The sequence below is a fragment of the Salvelinus alpinus genome, chromosome 14, assembly GCF_045679555.1.
Source record: "Salvelinus alpinus chromosome 14, SLU_Salpinus.1, whole genome shotgun sequence".
Classification (NCBI taxonomy): Eukaryota; Metazoa; Chordata; class Actinopteri; order Salmoniformes; family Salmonidae; genus Salvelinus; species Salvelinus alpinus.
This window is the reverse complement of record NC_092099.1, coordinates 35,025,045-35,051,576: the sequence shown is the minus strand read 5'-3', so window position 1 is coordinate 35,051,576 and position 26,532 is coordinate 35,025,045. Positions and strand designations below refer to the sequence as shown.

The window sequence follows — 26,532 nt, the reverse complement described above, 5'->3', positions numbered from 1 at the left end:
TAAAACAGAACCAACAATTACCACTGCTACTACACCTGGCTATCAGCGGAGCCTTGGTTGGCAGCGAAACAGTTCATTCAGCCTCATTTACTGCATTGAAAAAAAAACATAGCTGATATGGTTGACTTGCTTGAACAAATGTGGTTTCTACTAGAGGTCGACCGATTGTGATTTTTCAATGCCGATACCGATTATTGGAGGACCAAAAAAAAGTCGATACCGATTAATTGGCCGCTTTTATTTATTTATTTATTTGTAATAATGACAATTACAGCTATACTGAATGAACACTTATTTCATTTCATCAATAAAATCAATTTAGCCTCAAATAAATAATGAAATGTTCAATTTGGTTTAAATAATGCAAAAACAAAGTGTTGGAGAAGAAAGTAAAAGTGCAATGTAAAAAAAAAAACCATTTAAGTTCCTTGCTCAGATCATGAAGAACATATGAAAGCTGGTGGTTCCTTTTAACATGAGTCTTCAATATTCCCAGGAAAGAAGTTGTAGGTTGTAGTTATAGGAATTATAGGACTATTTCTCTCTATACCATTTGTATTTCATATACCTTTGACTATTGGATGTTCTTATAGGCACTTTAGTATTGCCAGTGTAACGGTAGAGCTTCCGTCCCTCTCCACACCCCTACCTGGGCTCGAACCAGGAACACATCAACAACAGCCACCCTCGAAGCATCGTTACCCATCGTTCCACAAAAGCTGCGGCCATTGCAGAGCAAGGGGAACAACTACTTCAAGGTCTCAGAGCGAGTGACGTCACTGATTGAAACGCTATCAGCGCACGCCCGCTAACTAGCTAGCCATTTCACATCGGTTACACCAGCCTAATCTCAGGAGTTGATAGGCTTGAAGTCATAAACAGCTCAAAGCCTGAATCACAGCGAAGAGCTGCTGGCAAACGCACGAAAGTGCTGTTTGAATGAATGCTTACGAGCCTGCTGCTGCCTACCACCGCTCAGTCAGACTGCTCTATCAAAATCATAGACTTAATTATAACATAATAACACACAGAAATACGAGCCTTAGGTCATTAATATGGTCAGATCCGGAAACTATCATTTCGAAAACAAAACGTTTATCGTTTCAGTGAAATACGGAACCGTTCCGTATTTTATCTAACGGGTGGCATCCATAAATCTAAATATTCCTGTTACATTGCACAACCTTCAATGTTATGTCATAATTACGTAAAATTCTGGCAAATTAGTTTGCAACGAGCCAGGCGGCCCAAACGGTGGCAGAAACATTATGTACAAAATAAGTTACAAATAACGCAAAAAAACATACACATTAGCACAATTGGTTCAGGGATCGTAAAACGGCAGCCATGTCCTTCGGCGCCATTATCACCAATCACACCAACCACACACCCACTCCACTGAATAGCAGGCTAGTGATTACTTTGCAACGCTTGCAGTTAGCCACTGATTCCTTCCATTGTTGAATTTGCGATTTCCAACTTGTTGTGTAATGTTTATGTCCAATGGCCGATGAGCATCGATACGTTTTATCCATAATTCCTTTTCATATGAAAAGGATTTGCCAGTAAATTGTCGACTTAATTCATGATGATTACTGCTAGCTTGCTAGCTAAGATTTTGAAAGTATGATGTTGACATGATCAGTCCTATCAAAGCTACGGTAGATATAAAGTGATTTGACGTCATTTTATCTGTGGCCAATGACCTTGAGCCTTCTTGGATGGGCACTTCTAATGTAAATCTATGGCAGCACCCAAAGGGGTTGAATTTTCAAGCTCTCCCCATAGATTGTGCGGTGACATAGTGTCCCCATAAGTGACAGAACACTGAGCCAATCACGGTGCAACCAGAGAACATTACCAACCCCAACGCTCCGTATTTTCCGCTAGCTGCCCCACCACCACAGAAAGCAGAGCTAGGCTGAAACACCTGCATTTTGGAACTGCATTACTCAAAGCAAAAAAATAGAACATGTTTGTATGCGGCTTTGTTAAATCAATTATATATTTTTTTACAAACCGATATGTGACACGTATTAATGCCAAAATAACATGCAAAACAGGCACACGAGCAGTAGCGACCCCTGAATGACATTTCACTCATACTACCTCCAGTCTCCATTACCTGCAGGCAAACGGCGCTGCGGAGAAAGCTGTACGCCCATCAGCGCAACAGGAGCAAGCCCAGCGCAACTCATTACATGACATCAGATCTGGACGACGTCTGGACGACGGTCCCCGTGCTGGATGGGAAACTCCAACCAAAACGCATCAGCTACGACGGTGTTAAACAGAAGGACCAGAAAGCCAAACAAGCTTACCAGTTCTTCTATAAGAGGAGGCATTCAGTGCACCCCCTACCAGAATTAAACCCTGGACAGAGTAAGAGTCAAGCTGGATGGAGAGAAAGGATGGAAAACACTACCAGTTGTCATCAGCAAATCTCCAGAGCCAAGATCCTACGTTGTGGAAACTGAACACGGCACCATCGCTCGGAGAAACAGGCGACACCTTCAGGCTTTTCTACAGTCACCTACTCCAGAGAGACAATTAGCAGCACAACAAAGGAGCCACCCAGTCTACCAGTGAGGACAGCACACAGGCAACCACCCCAGCCAGCCTCAACACAACTGGTGAGAATAACCTCGAGAAGTCAACAGGTAAAACTACCACTGAGGTTCAGAGACACTTGGAAAAAAAGAAACATGCTTACTTTTCCTTTCTGAAAAGAGCGACAAAATCCTTTTTTTTTTTATTATTAAGAAAGAGGTATAGATACAGCAACCGTTTCGGGGCAGAATAATCCCAATGTTGCTGTGGACAAAGGGCTGTCTACCCCGATGTCCTAGTTGACACAGTTACGTGTGTTGTCGATGTTAAAGAAAAACTAAACTAATGTTACAATTTTTTTTACTGACATTTAAATCAGGTAATTAACATGCAGTCCACAGAGCTTTTATCTGCTAGTCGTCATTGCTTGGTTAGTCATATTCGGTTATGACGATGACACGCATAACCAATCAATTAGGGACAAATCTATCAGACATCACTACATCTCCCCTTTTGAGAGAAATCAAATCTATAACATCCTCTCTACCGAATACAAATATTCACCCTGTGGACCATTTTAATACAAACAATTTCTGAGTTATTAAACATAACTAAACCGGATTACTCACTGCCTGGCCTCCATCATGACAATAACCAAACTCGAGTTATCAGTGTAGCTTGTTACCGCCTGGATTTGTTGAACTATCTTCACACCAGGATTCCATCATAACTGTCAAATTATAGAAAAAAAAGAGAAAGAACGTTCTCTAGTAATACTAGTCCCGTGTGAATAGGGCTATAGTCTTAATAATAACTCCTGCAGAATTAAGCATTTCTTGCAGTAAAATGATACACCAAATGTAGGCAAAATTTGGACTTGGGAACAGGACTGGATAAATGTGATTTATTAATTTCTGCATCTTGAGATTAGGCAATTCTCAGTTAGATACCATCTGTAGAGGTGCTGGCTTTATCATAAAAACATAAAAGCTGTTAGTATTTCAACATAAAATATGCATCAAAGCATCTTATCAGAAACAAGTTGGGTCGTTTTCACAGCTTTCTTTTTCCTTACAACCGGTCAAACTGATGTCAATTGGACATTTTGCACAAAAAATCTTTCCCGTTTCTTTGTTGTGTTATTGTATTTTCTTCCCAGTCTTTAAACGTCTTTGCTATGTGAAAGATGACCGAGAACTTTACCGATCAGATATAATGAATTATTCGATCGATCAATTACATTATTCTGTTGAGCAAGGGTTTATTTAGTCTTCTAGTGCAACATATAATTACAAAAGAGAAGCTACATTTATCTAATTATAGACAAGTTGACTAACAAATAGCCTACCAAAATGTCGGGAAATTATAATCAGAAACATACCTAAAACAGGCTAAATAAATCCTGCAACCTCTGACAAAAAAATCGTTCTGCAGTCTTTGACTGTAGCCTATAGCGCATTTTCTATATTTGCGGATTAGGGTTGGGTGTGGGCTTCAGATTGTCACTTCATCACATGTAGTCGGGCGGTTGGGAATGGGTTATTAGCAATTGCGGCGGGTGAACAAACCGCTGACCCGCGCACCACTAGTACATGACCCACACTATGTCAACAATAGCCGAACATAACCGAAAGTAAGCTACCGAAGCACGTTTCCTCGCAGTCAGCTGTGGTTCAGTTAGGCTCGGCCATATTGTACACGTTTTTGTCATGTACAGTGCCTTGCAAAAGTATTAATCCCCTTGACATTTTTCCTATTTTGTTGCATTACAACCTGTAATTTAAATCTTTTTTTATTTTTTTTATGTGGATTTCATGTAATGGACATAAACAAAATAGTCCAAATTGGTGAAGTGAAATGAAAAGAAAAATTCTAAAAAATTTAAAATGGAAATGTGGTGCATGCATATGTATTCACCCCATTTGCTATGAAGCCCCAAAATAAGATCTGGTGCAACCAATTACCTTCAGAAATCACATAATTAGTTAAATAAAGTCCACCTGTGCGTAATCTAAGTGTCACATGATCTGTCACATGATCTCAGTATATATACACCTGTTCTGATAGGCCCCAGTGTCACGATCGTCTTCTTGTGAGAGATTGGACCAAGGCGCAGCGTGTGCAAAATACATCTCTTTATTGTGGAAGAGAGAAAACACGAAAACGAACACTATACACAAACTAACAAAAACAACAAACGACCGTGAAGCTAAATAACGTAAGTGCACAGACAAGCAACAAACGTTCAACATAGACAATTACCCACAACCAGCTAAAGCCTATGGCTGCCTTAAATATGGCTCCCAATCAGACAACAATAACCAGCTGTTTAATTGAGAACCAATTCAGGCAACCATAGACTTTCCTAGAGACCTACACTGAACACTAAACCATATACTCTACTTAACCCCCTAAACCATACAACACCCTAGACAATACAAAAACACATACTACACCATGTCACACCCTGACCTAACTAAAATAATAATGAAAACAAAGATAACTAAGGCCAGGGTGTGACACCCAGAGTCTGCAACACCACTAAGCAAGGGGCACCACCAAGCAAGCGGCACCATGAAGACCAAGGAGCTCTCCAAACAGGTCAGGGACAAAGTTGTGGAGAAGTACAGATCAGGGTTGGGTTATAAAAAAATATCTGAATCTTTGAACATCCCACGGAGCACCGTTAAATCCATTTTTTTTTAAATGCAAAGAATATGGCAGCACAACCAACCTACCATGAGGGGGCCGCCCACCAAAACTCACAGACCAGGCAAGGAGGGCATTAATCAGAGGCAACAAAGCGACCAAAGAACCCTGAAGGAGCAGCAAAACTCCACAGCGGAGATTGGAGTATCTGTCCATAGGACCACTTTAAGCCGTACATTCCACAGAGCTGGGGTTTACGGAAGAGTGGCCAGAAAAAAGCCATTGCTTAAAGAAAAAAATAAACAAATGTTTGGTGTTCACCAAAAGGCATGTGGGAGACTCCCCAAACATATGGAAGAAGCTACTCTGGTCAGATGAGACAAAAATGTTGCTTTTTGGCCATCAAGGAAAACGCTATGTCTGGTGCAAACCCAAAACCTCTCCTTACCGAACACCATCCCCACAGTGAATTATGGTGGTGGCAGCATCATGCTGTGGGATGTTTTTCCATCAGCAGGGACTGGGAAGCTGGTCAGAATTGAAGGAATAATGGATGGTGCTAAAAACAGGGAAATACTTGCGGGAAACCTGTTTCAGTCTTCCAGAGATTTGAGACTGGGATGGAGGTTCACCTTCCAGCAAGACAATGACCCTAAGCATACTGCTAAAGCGACACTCGAGTGGTTTAAGGGGAATCATTGAAATGTCTTGGAATGGCCTTGTCAAAGCCCAGACCTCAATCCGATTGAGAATATGTGCTATTACTTAAATATTGCTCTACACCAGCGGAACCCATCCAACTTGAAAGAGCTGGAGCAGTTTTGCCTTGAAGAATGGGCAAAAATCCCAGTGGCTAGATGTGCCAAGTTTGTAGAGACATACCCCAAGAGACTGTCAGCTGTAATTGCTGCAAAAGGTGGCTCTACAAAATATTGACTTTGGGTGGGTGATTAGTTATGCACGCTCAAGTTGGGTTTTTTCTCTTATTTCTTGTTTCTTTCACAATAAAAAAATATTTTGAATCTTGAAAATGGTAGGCATGTTGTGTAAATCAAATGATACAACCCCCCCAAAAAATCTATTTTAGTTCCAGGTTGTAAGGCAACAAAATAGGAAAAATGCCAAGGTGGGTGAATACTTTCGAAGCCAATGACTGTACTAATTACATCAGTGTTGAAAATAAAAACAGGAATACCAACCATAGGCCTACTGTCCAGCACCGAGGTAAAGACAGTTTCAAGTTGGATATTCAACGGATATTCGCGCTTTCAAACCACTTGAGCCACAGACTCCAAATAAGTGTCATGATGTTGGAAAAATTGTGCAAAACATTGCACAGGTCTTATTTTCACAATTTGGACATTAATTCGATTTCCAAAGCTAATAAACCTGTGGAAATGTGAGCAGCATTTTGTATTCCAAGTTGAATTAGTTAGGGAGCATAAACAAAGTACAAACTTTTTTACATTCAAATTTCAATAGCTCCTTGGTTATGTGACCTACTGAATTTAAACAAGGTTCAGAATGTCCACTGACTACCCTTCTATATTGCACACCCTTTAGTTTGTCCATTTTCATTTCACACGTTTTTACATAATTTTTTTCCTAATGTAAAATTTCAATAGCTCCTTGGTCATGTGACCTAATGACTTCAAACAAGGCTGAGTATGTCCACGGACTACCCTTCTATATTGCACACCTTTTAGTTTGTTCATTTATCTCACAAGATTTTAAAATAATTTTTCAAAATGTAGAATTTCAATAGCTCCTTGGTCATGTGGCCTACTGAACCTATATCTAAATGGGGAAATAAATTCCTACGTCTTTTGTAAGTAAAATCCTTTTTACAAAATTGATTTAGGTACATTTTTGTGAAGAGGTATGAGGATTGTGATATGGGTCATTGTCAAGTTGTCTAGGTGTTATAATTATTTCAGCTCTGCCCAAACTTGAAAACGGCTTGCTCAACACGTGAAGGATGCAAAGGGACAACTCAATTCCTTTTTATCAAATCAAATCAAATTTATTAGTCACATACACATGGTTAGCAGATGTTAATGCGAGTGTAGCGAAATGCTTGTGCTTCTAGTTCCGACAATGCAGTAATAACAACAAGTAATCTAACCTAACAATTCCGCAACTACTACCTTATACACGCAAGTGTAAAGGGATAAAGAATATGTACATAAAGATATATGAATGAGTGATGGTACAGACGGCATAGGCAAGGTGCAGTAGATGGTATAGAGTACGGTATATAACTATGAGATGAGTACTGTAGGGTATGTAAACATAAAGTGGCATAGTTTAAAGTGGCTAGTGGTCCATGTATTACATAAGATGGCAAGATGCAGTAGATGATATAGAGTACAGTATATACATATACATAAGAGATGTGTAATGTAGGGTATGTAAACATTATATTAGGTGGCATTGTTTAAAGTGGCTGGTGGTACATTTTTACATAATTTCCATCAATTCCCATTTTTAAGGTGGCTGGAGCTGAGTCAGTTTGTTGGCAGCGGCCGCTAAATGTTAGTGGTGGCTGTTTAACAGTCTGATGGCCTTGAGATAGAAGCTGTTTTTCAGTCTCTCGGTCCCTGCTTGGATGCACCTGTACTGACCTCGCCTTCTGGATGATAGCGGGGTGAACAGGTAGTGGCTTGGGTGGTTGTTGTCCTTGATGATCTTTATGGCCTTCCTGTGACATCGGGTGGTGTAGGTGTCCTGGAGGGCAGGTAGTTTGCCCCGGGTGATGCGTTCTGCCGACCTCACTACCCTCTGGAGAGCCTTACGGTTGTGTGCGGAGCAGTTGCCGTACCAGGCGGTGATACAGCCCGACAGGATGCTCTCGATTGTGCATCTGTAGAAGTTCGTGAGTGCTTTTGGTGACAAGCCGAATTTCTTCAGCCTCCTGAGGTTGAAGAGGCGCTGCTGCGCCTTCTTCACAACGCTGTCTGTGTGGGTGGACCAATTCAGTTTGTCCGTGATGTGTACACCGAGGAACTTAAAACTTTCCACCTTCTCCACTACTGACCCGTCGATGTGGATAGGGGGGAGCTCCCTCTGCTGTTTCCTGAAGTCCACAATCATCTCCTTTGTTTTGTTGACGTTGAGTGTGAGGTTATTTTCCTGACACCACACTCCGAGGGCCCTCACCTCCTCCCTGTAGGCCGTCTCGTCGTTGTTGGTAATCAAGCCTACCACTGTAGTGTCGTCCGCAAACTTGATGATTGAGTTGGAGGCGTGCATGGCCACGCAGTCGTGGGTGAACAGGGAGTACAGGAGAGGGCTCAGAACGCACCCTTGTGGGGCCCCAGTGTTGAGGATCAGCGGGGTGGAGATGTTGTTACCTACCCTCACCACCTGGGGGCGGCCCGTCAGGAAGTCCAGGACCCAGTTGCACAGGGCGGGGTCGAGGCCCAGGGTCTCGAGCTTGATGACGAGTTTGGAGGGTACTATGGTGTTAAATGCTGAGCTGTAGTCGATGAACAGCATTCTCACATAGGTATTCCTCTTGTCCAGATGGGTTAGGGCAGTGTGCAGTGTGGTTGCGATTGCGTCGTCTGTGGACCTATTGGGTCGGTAAGCAAATTGGAGTGGGTCTAGGGTGTCCGGTAGGGTGGAGGTGATATGGTCCTTGACTAGTCTCTCAAAGCACTTCATGATGACGGAAGTGAGTGCTACGGGGCGGTAGTCGTTTAGCTCAGTTACCTTAGCTTTCTTGGGAACAGGAACAATGGTGGCCCTCTTGAAGCATGTGGGAACAGCAGACTGGGCTAAGGATTGATTGAATATGTCCGTAAACACACCAGCCAGCTGGTCTGCGCATGCTCTGAGGACGCGGCTGGGAATGCCGTCTGGGCCTGCAGCCTTGCGAGGGTTAACACGTTTAAATGTTTTACTCACCTCGGCTGCAGTGAAGGAGAGCCCGCAGGTTTTGGTAGTGGGCCGTGTCAGTGGCACTGTATTATCCTCAAAGCGGGCAAAAAAGGTATTTAGCCTGTCTGGGAGCAAGACATCCTGATCCGCGACGGGGCTGCTTTTCTTTTTGTAATCCGTGATAGACTGTAGACCCTGCCACATACCCCTTGTGTCTGAGCTGTTGAATTGCGATTCAATTTTGTCTCTGTACTGGGACTTAGCCTGTTTGATAGCCTTGCGGAGAGAATAGCTACACTGTGTGTATTCGGTCATGTTTCCGGTCACCTTGCCCTGGTTAAAAGCAGTGGTTCGCGCTTTCAGTTTCACGCGAATGCTGCCGTTAATCCACGGTTTCTGGTTTGGGAATGTTTTAATCGTTGCTCTGGGTACGACATCGTCAATGCACTTCCTAATGAACTCGCTCACCGAATCTGCATATTCATCATTGTTGTTGTTGGACGCCGTGCGGAACATATTCCAATCCGCGTGATCAAAGCAGTCTTGAAGCGTGGATTCAGATTGGTCGGACCAGCGTTGAACAGACCTGAGCGCGGGAGCTTGTAGTTTTAATTTCTGTTTGTAGGCTGGAATCAACAAAATGGAGTCGTGGTCAGCTTTTCCGAAAGGAGGGCGGGGGAGGGCCTTATATGCGTCGCGGAAGTTAGTATAACAATGGTCCAGAGTTCTGCCAGCCCTGGTCGGACAATCGATGTGCTGATAGAATTTAGGGAGTTTTGTTTTTAGATTAGCCTTGTTAAAATCCCCAGCTACGATGAATGCAGCCTCAGGGTGTGTGGTTTCCAGTTTACAGAGAGTCAGATAGAGTTCGTTCAGGGCCATCGATGTGTCTGCTTGGGGGGGAATATATACGGCTGTGATTATGACCGAAGTGAATTCCCTTGGTAGATAATGCGGTCTACATTTGATTGTGAGGAGTTCTAGATCAGGTGAACAGAATGACTTTAGTTCCTGAGTGTTGTTATGATGGTCACACCACGTCTCGTTAATCATGAGGCATACCCCCCCGCCCCTCTTCTTACCAGAAAGATGTATGTTTCTGTCTGCGCGATGCGTGAAGAAACCAGCTGGCTGCACCGACTCCGTTAGCGTCTTTTCAGTTAGCCATGTTTCCGTGAAGCAGAGCACGTTGCAATCCCTGATGTCTCTCTCGAATGTTACCTGTGCTCGGATTTCATCGACCTTATTCTCAAGAGACTGGACATTGGCGAGTAGTATGCTAGGGAGTGGAGCGCGATGTGCTCGTCTCCGAAGCCTGACCAGGAGACCGCTACGTTTTCCCCTTTTTCGGCGTCGTGTAGCTTCGCCGGCTGGGATCAGGTCCATTGTATTAGGTGGAAGGCAAGACACTGGATCCGTTTCGGGAAAGTCATATTCCTGGTAGGAAGGGTGGTTAGTTGACGTTAATCGTATATTCAGTAGTTCCTCCCGGCTGTATGTAATGAAACTTAAGATCACCCGGGGTACCAATGTAAGAAATAACACATAGAAAAACAAAATACTGCATATTTTCCAAGGAACGCGAAGCGAGGCAGCCATCCTGTTCGGCGCCGGAAGTTTAGTGTTTTATTATGGTTTTGATGCCATTTGTTGAATATGTTGAAACAGTTGATTTGTTGAATAGAGTAGTTGAATGACAGAGGAATAAGGATTAGGGAATATGAATAGGTTGATAACCTTAAACAGAGAATAAACATGCATTATTTTACACAATAAACAATGCATGACACAGCAACAAAGCATGGCTTTGAATAAAGTAAACGTTTAAACAATTTAATCTAGCACTTCAAACAATTACTTCTGCAGTCAGAACATATCCACAACAAAAGAAGTCACCACTCCTACCAGAGTTAAACATGTAAATTGTGCTAAGCACTGGATGCAACATAATAAATAATTCCAAACATTACATACCAGTTGCGTCTTTAGGGTTGAACAATGAGCTGTTTGTATGTTGAGGACCCAAGCAAAGCTGAGCCCAAACATTTTATACCCATGCTTATCTGCCAGGTGCGCATGTAAAAGTAGTCCCTCCAGAAATCCTGGCTCAATTTTTAAGTTCCACCCGTGTTTTTGGGTTATCTGCCCTCTTGAGGCCTGGAGTTCTTTAAAGGAAGAGCTGCCATTGTGCTCATGTTTAGAGTGTTCTGTTTTTTGACGCAACAGTCATTTAATAGTAAAATAATTTAAGGGATCAATACATTTCTATATTGCTTCTATATTCTATATTCTATTCTATTCTATATATATATATTGCTTCCCCAGTATCTGCATGAACCAAGTGTTTTGGTTGACCCTGCTGGACAGAAAGAGAAGAAGGAATCGGAACACGCTGCATTCAAATTCAGGTCTTAGTTATTCCATTGTACTGGATCTAATACATATTAGCATTTTACATCAATTCATAAGTGTAATACTTTTTTATGACATACTGTGAAAAACCCTCTTGGCTGCTGGCTCTGTCACTTTCAGACATGTGCAGAGCAGACTTGAACCACAGGGGTTCTCTGTAAACCCTTTGACTTTCAATTGGCACCGTTGACCTGTATGTATTCTCTCCTGATTGGCTCTGTGGTGCACAGTCTGGCAGTCTGACTAAAGAGCCAGAGGTATGAGGAGAGACATTCTCCTTTGTATTTATGGGAACAAATATTTCCTAACACTTTGGATCCTATTCTTGGACAGTTAGAAGATACAATGCATCAATGCAAAAAAAAAGTATTACTAATTACTGTCCATGAGTAACCTCAACCTTGTGGGTCTGTGAATGTTTGGGCCAATAAAGTGCCAACTCAATTCTACCACTGACTAGTCTCTCATGCCCTTTATTACTGGAGTACACTAACCCCTAATTGGGGCTCTTTTTTTGACACATAGTAGCAATTTACCAGATAACAAGTCAAGAAGAACAAAAGTAGATTGTTGTAAGGGTGTATTACATCCTGTGCTGGCCCCATTGTCATATCCATTCTGGATTCTGAGTGGTAAAATCATAGCTGAAAAATGCCTTTATGTATGTGTATTCATTTTCCGCCAAGACAGAACTGCCAAAGGGGGTGGAGTTGCAATCTACTGCAGAGACAGCCTGCAGAGTTCTGTCATGCTATCCAGGTCTGTGCCCAAACAGTTCGAGCTTCTACTTTTAAAAATCCACCTTTACAGAAATAAGTCTCTCACTGTTGCCGCTTGTTACAGACCCCCCTCAGCCCCCAGCTGCGCCCTGGACACCATATGTGAATTAATTGCCCCCCATTTATCTTCAGAGTTTGTAATGTTAGGTGACCTAAACTGGGATATGCTTAACACCCCGGCCGTCCTACAATCTAAGCTGGATGCCCTCAATCTCACCCAAATTATCATGGAACAAATTACCAGGTACAACCCCAAATCCGTAAACTCGGGCAACCTCATAGATATCATTCTGACCAACCTGTCCTCTAAATACACCTCTGCTGTCTTCAACCAGGATCTCAGCGATCACTGCCTCATTGCCTGCGTCCGTAATGGGTCTGCGGTCAAACGACCACCCCTCATCACAGTCAAACGCTCCCTAAAACACTTCAGCGAGCAGGCCTTTCTAATCGACCTGGCCTGGGTATCCTGGAAAGATATTGACCTCATTCCGTCAGTAGAGGATGCCTGGTTATTCTTTAAAAGTGCTTTCCTCACCATCTTAAATAAGCATGCCACATTCAAAAACTGTAGAACCAGGAACAGATATTGCCCTTGGTTCACTCCAGACCTGACTGCCCTTGACCAGCACAAAAACATCCTGTGGCGTACTGCATTAGCATCGAATAGCCCCTGTGATATGCAACTTTTCAGGGAAGTCAGGAACCAATATACACAGGCAGTTAGGAAAGCAAAGGCTAGCTTTTTCAAACAGAAATTTACATCCTGTAGCACAAACTCCAAAAGGTTCTGGGACACTAAAGTCCATGGAGAATAAGAGCACCTCCTCCCAGCTGCCCACTGCACTGAGGCTAGGAAACACTGTCACCACAGATAAATCTACGATTATCGAGAATTTCAATAAGCATTTTTCTAAGGCTGGCCATGCTTTCCACCTGGCTACCCATCCCCCGGTCAACAGCTCTGCACCCCCCACAGCAACTTGCCCAAGCCTCCCCCATTTCTCCTTCACCCAAATCCAGATAACTGATGTTCTGAAAGAGCTGCAAAAACTGGACCCCTACAAATCAGCTGTGTTAGACAATCTGGACCCTCTCTTTATAAAATCATCTGCCGCAATTGTTGCAACCCCTATTATTAGCCTGTTCAAGCTCTCATTCGTATCGTCTGAGATCCCCAAAGATTGGTAAGCTGCCGCGGTCATCCCCCTCTTCAAAGGGGGAGACACGCTAGACCCAAACTGTTACAGACCTATATCTATCCTACCCTTAACAAACAGATCACCGACCATTTCGAATCCCACCGTACCTTCTCCACTATGCAATCTGGTTTCCGAGCTGGTCATGGGTGCACCTCAGCCACGCTCAAGGTCCTAAACGATATCATAATCTCCATCAACAAAAGACAATACTGTGCAGCCGTATCGATCGACCTGGCCAAGGCTTTCGACTCTGTCAATCACCGCATTCTTATCGGCAGACTCAACAGCCTTGGTTTCTCAAATGACTGTCTCGCCTTGTTCACCAACTACTTCTCAGATAGAGTTCAGTGTGTCAAATGTGAGGGCCTGTTGTCCGGACCTCTGGCAGTCTCTATGGGGGTGCCACAGGGTTCAATTCTTGGGCCGACTCTTTTCTCTGTATACATCAATGACTTCGCTCTTGCGGCTGGTGATTCTCTGGTCCACCTCTATGCAAACGACACCATTCTGTATACTTCTGGCCCTTCTTTGGACACTGTGTTAACTAACCTCCAGAAGAGCTTCAATGCCATACAACTCTCCTTCTGTGGACTCCAACTGCTCTTAAATGCAAGTAAAACTAAATGCATGCTCTTCAACCGATCACTGCCCGCATCTGCCCACCCGCCTAGCATCACTACTCTGGACAGTTCTGACTTAGAATATGTGGACAACTACAAATACCTAGACTGTAAACTCTCCTTCCAGACTCATATTAAGCATCTCCAATCCAAAATTAAATCTAGAATTGGCTTCCTATTTCGCAACAAAGCATCCTTCACTCATGCTGCCAAACATACCCTCGTAAAACTGACTATCCTACCGATCCTTGACTTCGGCGATGTCATTTACAAAATAGCCTCCAACACTCTACTCAGCAAATTGGATGCAATCTATTACAGTACCATCCGTTTCGTCACCAAAGCCCCATATACTACCCACCACTGCGACCTGTATGCTCTCGTCGGCTGGCCCTCACTACATATTCGTCGCCAGACCCACTGGCTCCAGGTCATCTATAAGTCTATGCTAGATAAAACTCAGCCTTATCTCAGCTCACTGGTCACCATAACAGCACCCACCCGTAGCACACGCACCAGCAGGTATATTTCACTGGTCACCCCAAAGCCAATTCCTCATTTGGCCGCCTTTCCTTCCAGTTCTCTGCTGCCAATGACGGGAACGAATTGCAAAAATCACTGAAGCTGGAGACTCATATCTCCCTCACTATCTTTAAGCATCAGCTATCAGAGCAGCTTACAGATCATTGCACCTGTATGTAGCCCATCTGTAAATAGCCCATCCAACTACCTCATCCCCATATTGTTATTTATTTTATTTATTTTTATTCTCCTTTGCACCACAGTATCTCTACTTGCACATTCATCTTCTGCACATCTCACTCCAGTATTTATTTGCGAAATAGTAATTATTTCGCCACTACGGCCTATTTATTGCCTTACCTCCCTAATCTTACTTAATTTGCACACACTGTATATAGACTTTTGTATTGTGTTATTGACTGTACGTTTGTTTATTCCATGTGTAACTCTGTGTTGTTGTTTGTGTCACACCGCTTTGCTTTATCTTGGCCAGTTGTATATGAGAACTTGTTCTCAACTGGCTTACCTGGTTGCATAGGTGAAAGGTGAAATAAAAAATATAAAAAATACTGTATGTGGGAATGTCTTATGTCTGTCCTACATTGTTTGTCCACCCGCCTCTTGAGGATTGACCACAAATTCTCAATGGGATTAAGGTCTGGGGAGTTTCCTGGCCATGGACCCAAAATATCGATGTTTTGTTACCCAAGCCACTTAGTTATCACTTTTGCCTTATGGCAAGGTGCTCCATCATGCTGGAAAAGGCATTGTTCGTCACCAAACTGTTCCTGTATGGTTGGGAGAAGTTGCTCTTGGAGGATGTGTTGGTACCATTCTTTATTCATGGCTGTGTTCTTAGGCAAAATTGTGAGTAAGCCCACTCCCTTGGCTGAGAAGCAACCCCACTCATGAATGGTCTCAGGATGCTTTACTGTTGGCATGACACAGGACTGATGGTAGCACTCACCTTGTCTTCTCCGGACAAGCTTTTTTCCGGATGCCACAAAAAAACGGAAAGGGGATTCATCAGAGAAAATGACAGTACCCCGGTCCTCAGCAGTCCAATCCCTGTACCTTTTGCAGAATATCAGTCTGTCCCTGATGTTTTTCCTGGAGAGAAGTGGCTTCTTTGCTGCCCTTCTTGACACCAGGCCATCCTCCAAAAGTCTTTGCCTCACTGTGCGTGCAGAGTGCCTGCTGCCATTCCTGAGCAAGCTCTGTACTGGTGGTGCCCCGATCCCGCAGCTGAATCAACTTTAGGAGACGGTCCTGGCGCTTGCTGGACTTTCTTGGGCGCCCTGCACAACAATTGTTGCCTTCTACACAACAATCGAACTGCTCTCCTTGAAGTTCTTAATGATCCGATAAATGGTTGATTTAGGTGCAATCTTACTGGCAGCAATATCCTTGCCTGTGAAGCCCTTTTTGTGCAAAGCAATGATGATGGCACGTGTTTCCTTGCAGGTAACCATGATTGACAGAGGAAGAACAATGATTCCAAGCACCACCCTCCTTCTGAAGCTTCCAGTCTGTTATTTGAACTCAATCAGCATGACAGAGTGATCTCCAGCCTTGTACTCGTCAACACTCACACCTGTGTTAACGAGAGAATCACTGACATGAATCCGCTGGTCCTTTTGTGGCAGGACTGAAATGCAGTGGAAATGTTTTTGGGGGATTCAGTTCATTTGCATGGCAAAGATAGACTTTGCAATTAATTGCAATTCATCTGATCACTCTTCATAACATTCTGGAGTATATGCAAATTGCCATCATACAAACTGAGGCAGCAGACTTTGTGAAAATTAATATTTGTGTCATTCTCAAAACTTTTGGCCACGACTGTAAATTTATTCGCTCTGTGATAGGGTTGGATCCTATATGCTACTTGTATTGTCCTGTAAATGGTTCAGTGCCTATAATTTAGGCTGTGTGTAGAATGGGGCATAAAGGAAATTACCTCTACTAATAAATTACTTCTAGATTATAGTGATACGAAAAACAGCATACGAATTTGGCTTGTGTATTCATTTGCCTATAACTAATCATAATTCCATTATTTATACATTAACTTCTTATGGCTGCAGGGGCAGTATTGAGTAGCTTGGATGAAAGGTGCACAGAGGTGCCCATAGTAAACTGCCTGCTCCTCAGTCCCAGTTGCTAATATATGCATATTATTCGTATTGGATAGAAAACACTCTGACGTTTCTAAAACTGTTTGAATTATGTCGGTAAGTATAACAGAACTCATATGGCAGGCAAAAACCTGAGAAGTTCCACTTCCTGTTTGAATTGTTTCTGAGGTGGCAGATTTTCAACCAAGCTCTCATTGAAATTACAGCGAGATATTGATGAGTTTTCACTTCCTACGGCTTCCACTAGATGTCAACAGTCAATAGAACTTTGTCTGATGACTCTAATGTGAAGGGGGGCCGAAGGAGACAGGAAGTAGTCAGGTCTGCCACGAGCTGACCATGCTTTCACATGCGCTTTCACATGCACGTTCACATGAGGAGGACCTCCGTTCCACCGCTCTTCTGAAGTCAATCTAATTCTCCGGTTGGAACGTTATTCAAGATGTATGTTAACACCATTCTAAAGATTGATTCAGTACATCGTTTGACATGTTTCTACTGACCGTTACGGAACTTTTGGACATTTCGTCACGTTATAGTGGACGCGCTTTGTGACTTTGGAATTGTTTACCAAAAGCGCTAACCAAAGTAGCTAATTGGACATAAATAACGGACATTATCGAACAAATCAAGCATTTATTGTGGACCTGGGATTCCTAGGACTGCATTCTGATGAAGTTCATTAAAGGTAAGGAAACATTTATCATGTATTTTCTGGTTTCTGTTGACCCCAACATGGCGGCTAATTTGGCTATTGTTCTGAGCTCCGTCTCAGATTATTGCATGATTTGCTTTTTCAGTAAAGTTTTTTTGAAATCTGACACAGAGGTTGCATTAGGGAGAGGTATATCTATAATTCCATGTGTATAACTTGTATTATCATCTACATTTATGATGAGTATTTCTGTTGAAACGATGTGGCTATGCAAAATCACTTGATGTTTTTGGAACTAGTGAATGTAACGCGCCAATGTAAACTCAGATTTTTTGTTATAAATATGAACTTTATCAAACAAAACATGCATGTATTGTGTAACATGAAGTCCTATGAGTGTCATCTGATGAAGATAATCAAAGGTTACTGATTAATTTTATCTCTATTTCTGCTTTTTCTGACTGCTATCTTTCGCTGGAAAAATGGCTGTGCTTATTGTGGTTTGGTGGTGACCTAACATAATCGTTTGTAGTGCTTTCGCTGAAAAGCATATTTGAAATCGGACACTTTGGTGGGATTAATAACAAGATTACCTTTAAAATGATATAAGACACATGTATGTTTGAGGAATTTTAATTATGAGATTTCTGTTGTTTGAATTTGGCGCCCTGCACTTTCACTGGCTGTTGTCATATCGATGCCGGTAGCGGGATGCAGCCATAAGAAGTTAAAAAGAGAATACTTCAAATTGAGAAGATCCTGCCATGGAAAAGACGACTGGGCGCACATAAAGTGTAAAGGAGGGGAAATAACTCACACCATGCAGCAGGACACCTTCAGCTGTGGGGTCTTTGTAATGCAGGTTTGATAGTTATATTTTCAATAATGAATGGTTAGCTGTTATGTGACAATTAGGTCAAAAACTCTATTTTAGTTTTTGGTCTAGATGGCCAAGGAAGTTGCACAGAACTTCCCCAACATCCCCTCCCAAATTGATATGGAACCTTCTAAAACACATGGAGCAACTGTGAAAAGAAATGGCTGAGGATATACAAAAAATGTCTGGTATGTAATGACATTTAATTCAAAGTAAATGTAAATGCTTTATTTTTATGTAGTTGTGTGGGACAGCCATATGTTCAGTTCATGCCTATGATTTCAGAGTTCAACAAAGCCAACAACTGCTTCATGTGTGCCACTGATAAAGAACCTGGATGTGGCCCAAAGACTGCCTGGGTTAGTAACTTTATTTAACATGTTTATTATCTTTTGACAACAGTGACGGCATATAAGACAATTTATGATATAACACAATGGATGGCTAATTCGTCATTCGTCATACTGCATTGATATTTGATATTATTTATAATGCGTTACGCTTTGTTTTGTTTTAGATTGAATGTTTTGCATGCCAAGGGTGGTTCCATGTGCTGTAACTAGGAATGAAGAAAAACGAGTTCAACAGAGTGAAGAACACAAACTGGAAGTGCAGTCTTTGTTGTTGAAAATGTATGCTATACCCCATCCATACTGAAGAGACTCTGAAATGTACATCAACCAGGGATAAAGAAAGAAGAAAGAAAGTTAACACTGTGAAATGTTTCATACTTAATTGAAGTTAAGTGTCTGTTGACATGTTGGAAAGATTAAAGGTCTACAATTTGTTTAATTTGTCAATATTCAATTTTTATTCATTGATTTACTGGCCACCATTACTGTGGTTACATGTTCAGTATATGTATTGACCACTGCAGCCTACCTCACTAGCTCACCCTCCATCCCTGCTTTGGAAAATTAATAGCATGACTCTCGTACTTTGCCCTTTTCCTTTATGGTCGATATTAACGACGAAAGGAGATATTATCTGTCTCTTTCCTATTGTGTACCGCTGTTAAATAGTGTGGAAAAATAAAAAACAGGGAAAATAAGTACTTAGAACTACCAATTATTATAGATAAATATTAAAGACATGGGTAAACACAACACTGGACTGAACCCCCTAATTTCCACTGCACGCTTCTTAGGTGTGTAATTGACATGACCAAGAAGCTACTGCAAATTTGAAACTATGAAAAATGTACGTTACACTGAGTGATTTTATAGTACACAAACAAGAGTGTGCAATATAGAAGGGTAGTCAGCGGACATTAGGTCACATGACCAAGGAGCAATTGAAATTCAAAATGCTGAAAAATTCATGTAAAACCATGTGAGATGAAAATAGACAAACTAAAGGGTGTGCATTGTGTAGGCCTACTGAGTGGACATTCTGAACCTTGTTTGAAGTCACTAGGTAACTCCTCTAGCTCCACAATGAAATATGGTGCAGGCCAGGCAGCAGGCTGTTAGCCAGCCTGCCAGTTTAGTGGAGTCTGCCACTAGCACAGTCAGTGTAGTCAGCTCAGCTATCCCCATTGAGACCGTGTCTGTGCCTCGACCTGGGTTGGGCAAAACTAAACATGGCGGTGTTCGCCTTAGCAATCTCACTAGGATAAAGACCTCCTCCATTCCTGCCATTATTGAAAGAGATCGTGATACTTCACATCTCAAAATAGGGCTACTTAATGTTAGATCCCTTACTTCAAAGGCAGTTATAGTCAATGAACTAATCACTGATCATAATCTTGATGTGATTGGCCTGACTGAAACATGGCTTAAGCCTGATAAATTTACTGTGTTAAATGAGGCCTCACCTCCTGGTTACACTAGTGACCATATCCCCCGTTCATCCCGCAAAGGCGGAGGTGTTGCTAACATTTAAGATAGCAAATTTCAATTTACAAAAAAAAGAAGACGTTTTCATCTTTTGAGCTTCTAGTCATGTAATCTATGCAGCCTACTCAATCACTGTTTATATCTACTGTTTACAGGCCTCCCGGGCCATATACAGCGTTCCTCACTGAGTTCCCTGAATTCCTATCGGACATTGTAGTTATAGCAGATAATATTCTAATTGTTGGTGATTTTAATATTCACATGGAAAAGTCCACAGACCCACTCCAAAAGGCTTTCGGAGCCATCATCGACTCAGTGGGTTTTGTCCAACATGTCTCTGGACCTACTCACTGTCACAGTCATACTCTGGACCTAGTTTTGTCCCATGGAATAAATGTTGTAGATCTTAATGTTTTTCCTCATAATCCTGGACTATCGGACCACCATTTTATTACGTTTGCAATCGCAACAAATAATCTGCTCAAACACCAACAAAGGAGCATCAAAAGTCGTGCTATAAATTCTCAGACAACACAAAGATTCTTTGATGCCCTTCCAGACTCCCTCTGCCTACCCAAGGACGTCAGAGGACAAAAATCAGTTAACCACCTAACTGAGGAACTCATTTTAACCTTGCGCAATACCCTAGATGCAGTTGCACCCCTAAAAACTAAAAACATTTGTCATAAGAAACTAGCTCCCTGGTATACAGAAAATACCCGAGCTCTGAAGCAAGCTTCCAGAAAATTGGAACGGAAATGGCGCCACACCAAACTGGAAGTCTTCCAACTAGCTTGGAAAGACAATACCGTGCAGTATCGAAGAGCCCTGACTGCTGCTCGATCATCCTATTTTTCCAACTTAATTGAGGAAAATAAGAACAATCCGAAATTTCTTTTTGATACTGTCGCAAAGCTAACTAAAAAGCAGCATTCCACAAGTGAGGATGGCTTTCACTTCAGCAGTAATAAATTCATGAACTTCTTTGAGGAAAAGATCATGATCATTAGAAAGCAAATGACAGACTCCTCTTTAAATCTGCGTATTCCTCCAAAGCTCAGCTGTCCTGAGTCTGCACACCTCTGCCAGGACCTAGGATCAAGAGAGACACTTAAGTGTTTTAGTACTATATCTCTTGACACAATTATGAAAATAATCATGGCCTCTAAACCTTCAAGCTGCATACTGGACCCTATTCCAACTAAACTACTGAAAGAGCTGCTTCCTGTGCTCGGTCCTCCTATGTTGAACATCTCTATCCACCGGATGTGTACCAAACTCCCTAAAAGTGGCGGTGATAAAGCCTGTCTTGAAAAAGCCAAACCTTGACCCAGAAAATATAAAAAAACTATCGGCCTATATCGAATATCCATTCCTCTCAATTTTTTTTGAAAAAGCTGTTGCGCAGCAACTTCCTGCCTTCCTGAAGACAAACAATGTATACGAAATGGTTCAGTCTGGTTTTAGACCCCATATAGCACTGAGACTGCACATGTGAAGGTGGTAAATTACCTTTTAATGGCGTCAGACCGAGGCTCTGCATCTGTCCTCGTGCTCCTAGACCTTAGTGCTTCCTTTGATACCATCGATCACCACATTCTTTTGGAGAGATTGGAAACCCAAATTGGTCGACACGGACAAGTTCTGGCCTGGTTTAGATCTTATCTGTCAGAAAGATATCAGTTTGTCTCTGTGAATGGTTTTTCCTCTGACAAATCAACTGTACATTTCGGTGTTCCTCAAGGTTCCGTTTTGGGACCACTATTGTTTTCACTATATATTTTACCTCTTGGGGATGTCATTCGAAAACATAATGTTAACTTTCACTGCTATGCGGATGACACACAGCTGTGCATTTCAATGAAACATGGTGAAGCCCCAAAATTGCCCTCGCTAGAAGCCTGTGTTTCAGACATAAGGAAGTGGATGGCTGCAAACTTTCTACTTTTAAACTCGGACAAAACAGAGATGCTTGTTCTAGGTCCCAAGAAACAAAGAGATCTTCTATTGAATCTGACAATTAATCTTGATGGTTGTACAGTCGTCTCAAATAAAACTGTGAAGGACCTTGGCGTTACTCTGGACCCTGATCTCTCTTTTGACGAACATATTAAGACTGTTTCAAGGACAGCTTTTTTCCATCTATGTAACATTGCAAAAATCAGAAACTTTCTGTCCAAAAATTATGCAGAAAAATGAATCCATGCTTTTGTTACTTCTAGGTTAGACTACTGCAATGCTCTACTTTCCGGCTACCCGGATAAAGCACAAAATAAACTTCAGTTAGTGCTAAATACGGCTGCTAGAATCCTGACTAGAACCAACAAATTTGATCATATTACTCCAGTGCTAGCCTCCCTACACTGGCTTCCTGTTAAGGCAAGGGCTGATTTCAAGGTTTTACTGCTAACCTACAAAGCATTACATGGGCTTGCTCCTACCTATCTTTCCGATTTGGTCCTGCCGTACATACCTACACGTACGCTACGGTCACAAGACGCAGGCCTCCTAATTGTCTCTAGAATTTCTAAGCAAACAGCTGGAGGCAGGGCTTTCTCCTTATAGAGCTCCATTTTTATGGAATGGTTTGCCTACCCATGTGAGAGACGCAGACTCGGTCTCACCCTTTAAGTCTTTACTGAAGACTCATCTCTTCAGTGGGTCATATGATTGAGTGTAGTCTGGCCCAGGAGTGGTCACATGACCAAGGAGCTATTGAAATTCTACATTTTGAAAAATTCATGCAAAACCATGTGAGATGAAAATGGACAAACTAAAAGTTGTGCAATGTGTAGGCCTACTGAGTGGACATTCTGAATCTTGTTTGAAGTCACTAGGTCACATGACCAAGGAGCTATTGAAATTCTACATTTTGAAAAATTATTTTAAAATCTTGTGAGATGAAAATGGACAAACTAAAGGGTGTGCAATATGTAAGCCCACTGAGTGGACATTCTGAACCTTGTTTGAAGTCACCAGGTCACATGACCAAGGAGCTATTGAAATTATACATTTAGAAAAATTCATGTAAAACCATGTGAGATAAAAATTGACAAACTAAAGGGTGTGCAATGTGTAGGCCCACTGAGTGGACATTCTGAACCTTGTTTGAAGTCACTAGGTCACATGACCAACGAGCTATTGAAATTTTACATTTTGAAAAATTCATGTAAAATCATGTGAGATGAAAATGGACAAACTAAAGGGGGTGCAATGTGTGTCTATGCCATCGGGTTCGCTACAACCAGTTTTGAAACTGTTAGGAGTAATAGTTAAAGAGCTATTGAAATGTGAACATTTTGATTTGTCACTATGTTGACGGTCCCTAACTGCTGTTGGTGGATGTAAGGAAAACTACAGGCGAATATCCGTCGAATATCCAACCTGAAACTGTCTTTACCTCGGTCAGACCAGCATACTTAAATAGGGCTAATAAAACGTCCCTGTGGATTTTGTCTCAGATGACCACTCACATAAGGACAAAACCAGCAGACAACAGGTAAAGTACGTTCAAATTAAGTTAATTCAACAGTCTGACTTGTGATGGCTGGTGTTTCACCAGCTTACATTACAACCAGTCAACTTGCAAATCAATACCTATATATCATATCGTAAAAAACCTATCATGTTGCAGCGCAAGGGAGTTTAGGCTTACCTCGGCTACGTTTGTACAGTGCAGTTGTTGTTCAGTCTGTTGTCCGCGGATGGACGGCAAAAGAGATCAGTGATTATATTGAAACTGAAAGTGATTCTCTAATGTTTAAAATTAGGTTTCTGGGAAAGCACGACGTATCAAAAAAATACCATACTTATGCCGCGTTCATGTGCTGGTTGATACTAGGAACTCTGACATATACGATTTACTAATGAATTAAATGCGGCATGGGTCAGGTCATGTATCACTGAAGCTGAGTAGGGACTTTTTTTTAACTAACGTCGTGCCCTGTGTATAACCAACACATAACTACAACCAGTTAGCGAGTACAAATAGCACTTGAAGGCAGCACTATTCCTACGGAGAACAATAGCCCGACAATTGGCTCATTAACGCCGTTCACACAATTTAACATTTTGTTAATTCATAAAAAATTTGGATGCGTAAATTCCATCTCTTTTTTGACTGGTGAAAATAAGTGAAGAAAAGCAACTTTCACTTTCTGAATCTGCAGCCAAATGGGTGTCACTAGTTATAATGTCCCTACTTACAATGTTATTTTAATCCTAACCTTAACCACACTGCTAACATTATGCCTAACCTTAAATTAAGACCAAAAAGCAACTTGTTTAAAAAAATATATTATAGACAATTTTGACTTGTGGTAACTAGTAGAAACCCCCCTTGGAATACAGTGCATTCGGAAGGTATTCAGACCCCTTGACTTTTTCTTTAAAAAATTACGTCACATCTTATTCTAAAATTGATTCAATTAAATGTTTTCCTCATTAATCTACACACAATACCCCATAATGACAGTGTAAACAGCTTTTTTTTTTGAAATGTTTGCAAATGTATTAAAAATAGAAAACAGAAGTATTCAGAACCTTTGCTATGAGACTCGAAATTGAGCTCACGTGCATCCTATTTCCATTGATCCTCCGTGAGATGTTGCTAAAACTTGTTTGGAGTCCACCTGTGGTAAATTCAATTGATTGGACATGATTTGGAAAGACACAAACCTATCTATATAAGGTCCCACAGTTGACAGTGCATGTCAGAGCAAAAACCAAGCCATGAGGTTCGAAGGAATTGTCCGTGGAGCTCTGAGACAGGATTGTGTCGAGGAACAGATCTGATGAAGGGTACCAAAAAAATTGTGCACCATTGAAGGTCCCCAAGAACACAGTGGCCTCCATCATTCTTAAATGGAAGAAGTTTGGAACCACCAAGACTCTTCCTAGAGCTGGTTGCCTGGCCAAACTGAGCAATCGAGGGAGAAGGGCCTTGGTCAGAGAAGTGACGAAGAAACCGATGGTCACTCTGACAGAGACCCAGAGTTTCTCTGTGGAGATGGGAGAACCTTCCAGAAGGACAACCATCTCTGCAACACTCCACCAATGAGGCCTTTATGGTGGAGTGGCCAGAAAGAAACCACTCCTCAGTAAAAGGCACATGACAGCCCGCAAGGAATTTGCCAAAAGGCACCTAAAGACTCTCAGAGCATGAGAAATAAGATTCCCTGGTCTGAGGAAACCAAGATTTAACTCTTTGGCCTGAATGCCAATCGTCACATCTGGAGGAAACCTGGCACCATCAGAGGCAGGGACTGGGAGACTAGTCAGGATCGAGGGAAAGATGAACGGAGCAAAGTACAGAGAGATCCTTGATGAAAACCTGCTCCAGAGCACTCAGGACCTCAGACTGGGGTGAAGGTTCACCTTCCAACAATACAACGACCCTAAGAACACAGCCAAGAAAACGCAGGGGTGGCTTCTGGACAAGTTTCTGAATGTCCTTGAGTGGCCCAGCAAGAGCCCGGACTTGAACCCGATCGAACATCTCTGGAGAAAATAGCTGCTCAGTAACGCTCCTCATCCAACCTGACAGAGCTTGAGAGGATCTGCAGAGAAGAATGAGAGACACTCCCCAAATACAGGCATGCCAAGCCTGTAGCGTCATACCCAAGAAGACTCAAAGCTGTAATTGCTGCCAAAGAAGCTTCAACAAAGTACTGAGTAACAAGTCTGAATACTTATGTAAATGTGATATCAGTTTTTATTTGTAATACATTTGCAAACATTTCTAAAAACATGTTTTTGCTTTGTGATTAAGAGGTATTGTGTGTAGATTGATGAGGGTAAAAGGGGTCTGACTACTTTCCGAATGCACTGTAGGTATTCTACAGGTAGGTATTCTACATTCTACAAGTCAATTATGTGAGTAGGCTAGAATCGACGAATGCTTTTCCATAGCAGGAAAACAATTTAATGTTTGAAGATGAATTTCATAATGAAATTGAAGCTAACATTGGACAATATTTTAACTTCACTTTTAATTGTCTATGCATATGGCTCAGCCATGTTAATTATGCAGATATATATTTATTTTTTTACATAGCCTATACAGTAGTCCTAGGCTATATCATATTCACCTGAACTATATTTAATTCATAATTGTATTATAGATTGACTATTTCTGGGAGCTGCAGGCTAATCATCCTGTGAAGCCACTTGACCATGGATTCCCCAATGTGCCTGGTCGAAAACACCGACTGTGAGCTTCATGTAGTTCCTGGTGCCCTCAAGTACCTGATGAGACTGAACCAGCAAGTCGTAGTGGTGGCGGTGGTCGGGCTGTACCGCACCGGCAAGTCCTACCTCATGAACAAGCTGGCTGGAAAGAGAAAAGGTGAGACAGAGACTGACTAATGCTGAGAGACATATCTGAATTCACAAACTGGTTTGGGCATC

The 26,532-nt window shown here is 42.0% G+C and overlaps 1 protein-coding gene and 1 pseudogene across 3 annotated transcripts in view; one reads left to right on the top strand and one right to left on the bottom strand.

Moving 5' to 3' along the window:
• LOC139538839 (guanylate-binding protein 1-like) overlaps positions 1-23,928 on the bottom strand; it is a 33,063-nt gene extending 9,135 nt beyond the window's left edge. The window contains exons 1-2 of one of the 3 annotated variants that reach the window (XM_071341325.1): positions 23,780-23,928; positions 21,637-21,789 (exon numbers count right to left, since the gene is read on the bottom strand). The gene's annotated coding sequence lies outside the window, so the exon portion shown is untranslated. Of the gene's footprint in view, positions 1-2,125; positions 2,146-21,636; positions 21,790-23,779 lie in introns of those variants that run through there. The other 2 variants (XM_071341324.1, XM_071341326.1) reach the window with 2 other exon arrangements.
• Positions 1-26,532, top strand: part of LOC139538841 (guanylate-binding protein 1-like) — a 46,675-nt pseudogene that overhangs the window by 19,153 nt on the left and 990 nt on the right.